At 37.3% G+C, this 7,779-nt stretch overlaps 1 pseudogene; it reads right to left on the bottom strand.

Annotated features, from left to right (window-relative positions):
- Nucleotides 1–2,160: 2,160 nt before the first annotated feature.
- Nucleotides 2,161–7,779, bottom strand: part of LOC103729082 — a 30,194-nt pseudogene continuing 24,575 nt past the window's right edge.

Below are 7,779 nucleotides of genomic sequence, written 5' to 3'. Positions count from 1 at the left end.
GTACATGACCATAAGGAAACAAAGACTTACAGGCTCCTGAAGACTTACTCATATGAACTTAGAGCAATGGTGACATCATATACAAGACCCATGCAAACTCAATCAAACAAAAACCAGCATAGAACTGGGAAAATGGACAGGAGACCACCGCTTTGGTGAGGAGCTATTAGCAGCTGATGACTGGTGGAAGAGGAAAAGTTGATCTTCTTTAAGGGAGTGATGCTGGACAGCTAGTGGGTAACCTCACACTGAGGGACATCTGTGTACATAAACTTGACTCAGTAGGACTTAAAACATATAACAAAATGTATGAGGTCCTGGGGTGGGAAATGGGTGGTGTAGATAAGGAAGAGGGACAAAATAAGATTCATTAAGACATATTGTATGAAGTCAACCAAACTCAATAAAAATTATATTAAAAAACACGTGAATGGTTGTTGATCCCAGAGGCTATAATAAAAATATACTGTCACACACACAGAGAGAGAGAGAGAGCATACACCATACACCCATATGCATGCATACATGTGCACGCAGAAAAAGAATATAGATAATTGTGCAAATTAAGTACTTTTAGTCCAATTTTACAAATAGTCATAATTTTACCGCATTAACATGTATATACATTACATAATATGTATGAAAGTATGTCTACATAGGAACAGGTATATTTCTGCATATAGATCTTAATACAGTGGCTTAAATCTCCACATATGCATGCATACATGTGCACGCAGAAAAAGAATATAGATAATTGTGCAAATTAAGTACTTTTAGTCCAATTTTACAAATAGTCATAATTTTACCGCATTAACATGTATATACATTACATAATATGTATGAAAGTATGTCTACATAGGAACAGGTATATTTCTGCATATAGATCTTAATACAGTGGCTTAAATCTCCATAGAAGTTGGCTTTCATTGGGAATGGAAACAGGAAAGCATTACTGATGTTATTCTCATTTAAAACATTTAAAACATTTATGGCTTTAGGAAGGAATATCACAACTAGAATTAACAGGCTGTTGGTGCTTTCTGGGAATGTGTTTCCTGTGGAGAGAGAGCAGTGGCTCTTAAAACATAAGATTAGACATAGGAGACAAAAATTGATGCTCAGTTGTACATTGGAAACATCCAGTCAAAGGTATGCTTTAAATTTTTACCTTTCATTTACAGTAACACAAAACAGGGCACAGACTCTGCCCTGAATGTTTATTCCTCACTATGATTTGTCCTTACGGTATTTCTCCACAGGGTGGAGCTACTCCTGGATATTGTATATTTTTCACATAATAGTACTTCATGTTACTCAAGGTGGTTTTCAAAGAGCCTTTTTATCATTCCTCCTTACATTCGGTTTTCTGTTTGGTGGTGGTGGTGGTGGTGGTGATGGTGGTGTGTGAACAGGTGCCTGCGAACATACATAAGAACATGCCTGTATACGTACAGTCCAGAGACAGACTTCAGGTATTGTTCCACAGGAGATTTTTGAGATAGGGTGTCTCACTGGGGCCTCAAGTTTGGCAGTTAGGCTATGCTCATCGACCACTCAGGCCCAAGGGTCCTCCTGCCTTTGCCTACTCAGGGAAGGTTTAACAAGCAAGCAACACCATGCCTGGCTTGTAAATGTATGTTGGAGATAGGATTTAGGTCCTGAGGCTGTGTGCAAGTACATTACTGGCTGAGCTGGCTCTCAGCACTCCCTCCTCATATTCTCCATACTTCTCTTTATGTGGAATGGCATGATCTGTAGGTTCTATGTTCTCTCGTTTCTGCTTGAATTGAGGGAAGTCTGAAACATGTACACCGATCAAAATGTTAAATATTAAGAACATGCAGAAGAAAAATGACTAAATATTCATATGCTAATAATTTCTGTCTTACAGTGAAGCCATTTTAGTAAATCTGGCTAGGATACATATTAGTACAAAAGATAGTGACAGGGCTGCACACAATAGGGAATGGTGGAGATATCTGTGCAGTGACTCCAGGAACTGCAAATGGAAGAAGAGTGCTAGCTGAATCTTGAGAAAATGAAGAGATGTGACAGAAGAGGACAGACAGATACAGAATCCTGAATGGGAAAGGAGGTACATGATGGCCGGGAGGAGATTACAGAAAACAGCACGGCAGAAGCCGGACCGTCTGATCTTCTTTAGACAGGAATGAAGCAGATCTGGTCAGGGGCTGGTAGGAAAGCCAATCCAGTTACCACTGAGGTTGTGTTGATGTCTTCTGGGTTAACCAGAGATTTCAGTTTGAAGTTCTGTAGAATGGTGGTCAGAAATAGAAAGAGCTCCATGTGGACCAGGCCCTCTCCTGCACAAATCATTTTTCCTAGGGGAAAAAAAATCAAAGAAGGTAATTATCCTTGTTCATGAGCAAAAGTGTGAGAAGCAGCATGCTTATGCCTGGCAGAAGGGCACATGAGTGACTTATGAATTACAGGAAGGATTCATCTACAGGTTAGATGGATGGATGGGTAAGAGGATAACTAGTTAATCAAATTGACAAAGTTTGATTTCCACTTAACATATGATCTTAAGAAACATATCATTCAAAGAATAAAATCTTAGCTAGGTGTGATTACACTCATATCAGATGACCTGGGAGTCTAAGGAAGAGGGGTCATGTGTCCATTATCAAAAATCACAAACTGAGGCAGGGAGCTTCGATACACAGAGACAGCTCATACACTGCAGCTGTGGAGATCCATCTTGACAGGCATACTGAATGTGGAAAGAGCAGGGAACTCAGTGACCTTACAGGGTTTCCTGCCAAATCCACAATGTCCCCAAGATCTAATGGTCATCGGGAAGTATCTGACACTCTAAACTGAGAGAAAATGTCCTGTACTAGTGGGTGGTTACGGTCTTTAAAATATTCAGCCAAACTTACAGCATAAATAGAAGAACTCACAAAATACCACCCCTAGCTGAGAAGCTTTTGGCAGATGATGGGAGAGGATGAGTCCTTTACTTCAGGGAGAGGAAATCTGAGAATAGGTTGTCCATGCTCCAGAGGGGGCCTATTTCCATGCCCATGCTGGCAGCAGTAAGTGAACTCAATGGATTATAAAGCAAGCATGTGAAATTGGAAGGATGAAATTTGTGGATGATTAGGAGGAGCTGGAGGAAGGGAGTGAGGGTGTGTTTTATCAAAACATATTAAATGCATATCTGATAATTTCAAACAGTGAATAAAAAATACTTCCTAGTGCCTACATGTTCATCCTCTTAGTCTCTATTCTTACATCCCTTGAGGCAACTAGAGAGCCATTAATTAGAATTTTTCTCATTTTATGTTTAATGTATGACGTATGATATAGTAAGGCAATGATTTCTCCACTACAACCCTCTTGCCTGGAGATGTGTGATTCTCACTCACTGTACTGTTCCAACTGCATTAACATGAATTGTTCCCTCCTTTATTTCTCTCAATGGACTTGAGACCCCTTGGAGCTTTTCTTTGTTTTTGGAAGCTTGTTTCTCCATAGTTGAACCTGGACGTGAGTGACACAGCAAGAAGGCTTGAAATAAAATTATGTCCTCTCTATTTTTACAGTGAGTGAGCGAAGTCTAAATGAAGACTACTGCCTAGAATGATTTCATGAGCCTGTCTATCATATATAAAAGGAAGAATGCAAGTTGCTTATACAGTGGCTTCCTCACCTTGGACATAATGAGTGAACTAAAGCCTCTCTTTTCTAGCCTAACAGAGAAGATGTCTCATTAACAAGGACTGTTCATGGGCGCTAGGAATCCTTGGACATAATGAGTGAACTAAAGCCTCTCTTTTCTAGCCTAACAGAGATGCCTCATTAACAAGGACTGTTCATGGGCACTAGGAATGGTGCTCCTGATCATGTACAAACAGCCAATCAATCAGTACTGTGGGAGTCACTGTGAATTGCAAGTGATCCTTGATGTCACTTTAAGCCATGGAAATGTGTTTATATTCCCTGTTGAGAGGGGCATGAAGTAGTCACTTTTCTTAAAATTTCCATTCTTATCCAAAAAGTACCTGGGATCAAACTTCTCTGGGTTGGGGAACTCCTTGTTGTCATGCAGCATGGATGACAGCGATATCAATGTTTGTGCTCTAGAAACATCATACAGAGAAAAACCAAGTTGTAAAGATATCACAGAGCTAAAAGACTTGAAAGAAATCACTAAGTTCAATCTTCTGCTCCATAGAATGGATATGAAGTCCAAAGAAGAGCAGTGACATTTCACCAGACAACCATGTGATAAGCAGGTAGAAGTTTGAGGCCAGTGGAAATGATGTTGCTAACATGCTTTTCAGTGGCATTTGAGGTCAGTACTTGGTGCTAAAGCTTCTGGGTGTTTCCTTTACACTAAGCTTCAACATATTTGTGTTTCATCACTCCCTGTATCAGTTCATCTACTTCTTTTTCCACATAAGTCAATGAATTATGAATCCAGTGGAAAACTCTGATGACCAAAGTAAGCAAAATTTCATTTTTCTTTCTGATGCAGAATCCAGATTTAAGTATACATACACATTTATATGACATGTATATACACATGATGAAATATATGAATGGCTTTGTGGCAGGAGGGAGTGGTCTACTCTCCTATATGGAATCTATCTATCTATATAAACACATGCAGCATTCAAAGAGACAGAGAGACAGAGAGAGAGACACGCACCATTGAAAAACAGGAGGGGACTTCTTGGGAGATGAAAGGAGATCACTGAAAAGTGGAAGAAGGGAGGAGACGTGAAAAGAAAGAAAAGAAAAAATAAAATGGAGGTTAAGTTTTATGGTGTTGATCTAAACATATAAAACTTCTAGAGATACACATATAAATCATTGTGGGGGGGCAATGCTGGAAGATTCCCTTCAATTAACACACAAACTGAGTTCATCTCATTCCAAAATTTCTAGTGAATAGAACTGTGATCTACAAGACCTTGAAAAGCTTGTTCCCTGTTTTAGCATGGCAACTCAACCTAACATATTTAAAAATTAAAAAGAATATAACATGGGCATTCTGGAAAAATTAAGTTCCCATCAATAAACGTGGAACATAGTCATATTGCTTGTGGCTGCTTCTCTGCTACATCAGAGTACCGAAGTAGTAACACAATCCTCATGTACTAGGCATTCTGAAATAGTGTCCACCAAGCATACTTTAAGTTTATTGACACTTAGTTTGCTATCTCTGCTGAGATCAGTGGCTCCTGTCTGATAAAAGAGTCACTTATCTGATTTGTAAGTGTAAACATCAGACATGCAATGATGCTTATTTCTGTTCTAGACAGTTCTATGAAGGGAAAGAATGGACTACTCTGGCTCACTAGACTCAAAAGACCAGATACATGACAAGTCATGACAACTTGTATCTCAGCAGGTAAAACATTCCCTTAAGCAGGCCTCTAAACCTGCTGTAGTAGATCTAGGGCATAGATGACTACACTCTCAATAATCAGTCTATTTATTATTTATTTAGGTATAAGTACATGAAAAAGTTTCATTATACCAACCATAGACATCAATACTAAGAAACAGAAATTTTATCTCAGATGTGTTCTTTGGCTAAAACAATACACTAATAACCTAACTCTTAAACCAAGTCTATTATCCCAGAGCAAGACTCATTATTATTTGTTAAATTCAATTCCATCATAGCCACATGATTACATTATTCATTGAAATCTTGCCAATGTTCTTACTTTTATTCTTTAAAAATAAACTTTATACTTTATTTTTTAATCTGCTCATATACATTGACTTCACAAAAATGAAAACAGCTTTTAGAATAATCACTAAACCATCTGGATGCAGAAAATATGTATTTCAAATCACTAAATGATGCTAATCAAATTGTTCTCATTAATGGAGAACTGGAAAGATTTCAAAGAATCAATTTAATGTGAGCATTCAAATTTTTATTGTGCTTATATCATGCCCAATTCTATACCAGAGCCAGTGATGCCACTGTATGCCCAGAAATTAGGACTGGATCCTTTCTGGATGAGTACATCACCATATGAAATTCTGCATTTCCATGTGAACTAGCTGTCATTTAACCATAAATTAATATGCATCTCATAGATACCACTAAGTGCCACAGAAAGGACTTAGAAGCAGAGCTTTATCAGGGACCACTAACAACTTAGTTTCAACCAGTCAGCATTGTTTAGTATCAAAATTCTGAGAAATCAATTTTGAGGAAGGATAGCTACATGGAGAAAAGATGCCTTTGAAAGCACTAATAAAAACAGCTAACCAAAATTGTTCTCATTATTCCAGAAGTGGGAATATATCAGAGAATTAGTTTACAGCATACAATCAAATTAGTTGTGTTCACATCATGTCCAATTCTGGGTCAGGATTAGAGTTCTATTTCCACTGCCCAAACTAAAATACAAGCAGAGACACCATGAACAATGTGTATCAGAGCACCTCCAAACATGTGGAAGCACTTAAAATATGTACACTCAGTGATAAAATGTGTCCAATACATATAACCAGAACAATGGCTACAGAGAAGAGATCTGAAGAGAGTCTACGCACTTTTGTAAAGAAAATTCATATCAAAGAAAATTATAAGGGCAACTTTTCTTAGCTATATCAACAATAGTCCAAATTTTAAGGCACTGAATCTGCTGGAGAAATATTAAAGTTAACCCACTTCATGTTGGCCAGAAATGAAACAAGTATGCCCATTACAGCCCATAATATTCAATGCTATCTTGGAATTTTTCAACCAGAGCAAAAATACAACAAACAGAAATTAAGAGCACAAGAATTGGAAAAAATATTAACACACATCACACTTTGCCATTCCATATACATTCATAGGCTAAATCAAATAATTAGCAGTAAGGAGTAAAATTTTGCAAGGTTAATTATAATAAGCTCAACAAAATGCTTAAATAAAATTTTTCCAAAGTCCAGGTAAACAGAATAACAAATGCACTAGAAAATTTAAGACTAAGAAAACATCCATTATCTTTTTCAGGAAAATTCTAAGAAAATATTTCAGAGAAATATTTCAGAGAAAACAAATCAAAACAGAAATAAAAGAAGAACATAACTTTATTGAGGAATTGAAGGATGCAAGACATGAATTCTTTCTAATTATTTATGTTTGCTCTCACTCCAATAAGCAGCAGTTCTCTGGTCTTGCACTCATACAGTGTTGGAATCACATGTGAATTTTGAAACATCAAGAGCACAGAGGTACAGCAGAAAAGAACAAGCTTACCTTGTGGATGAGGTAGTCCCTGAATTTCACATCACATGTCATTTCATGGGGCAGGTTGATGGGGATGAGGTCAATGTATCTCTGGACCTCATGCACCACGGCTTCTGTGTAGGGGATGCTGCTCCTGTCCTGCAGGCAGGGTCTCCAATGTCTGCCAACCACACAGTCAATCTCTACCTGCACTTTACCTGGTTTGAATCAATAGAAAAGAACGGAACATTTGTTACATTGATGCAGAGTGACACAGGGCATGATGAAAATGCCCCAACAGCATTATAAAATACATACTATATCCAGGAGTTAAATACACAGAATTTGATGTGATATGAATTCATACCACTATCCTATTAAATAACCATTGTGATATATAAAATTATATTTATTTTTAGCATTCATAATAGTAAACAAAATAAGAAGTATTTAAATCTTTCAAATAATAAACAATATAATTAATCAATATATTATAATCATTGGGGAAAATCATTGGAAATCAGATATTCAGTTTAGGTCAAAACGCAATCTTTTTTTTTTAAATT

This window comes from Nannospalax galili, unplaced genomic scaffold, assembly GCF_000622305.1.
Source record: "Nannospalax galili isolate Female #2095 unplaced genomic scaffold, S.galili_v1.0 scaffold1433, whole genome shotgun sequence".
NCBI lineage: Eukaryota > Metazoa > Chordata > Mammalia > Rodentia > Spalacidae > Nannospalax > Nannospalax galili.
The sequence above is the reverse complement of the archived record's forward strand: the minus strand, read 5'-3'. Positions and strand labels throughout refer to the sequence as shown.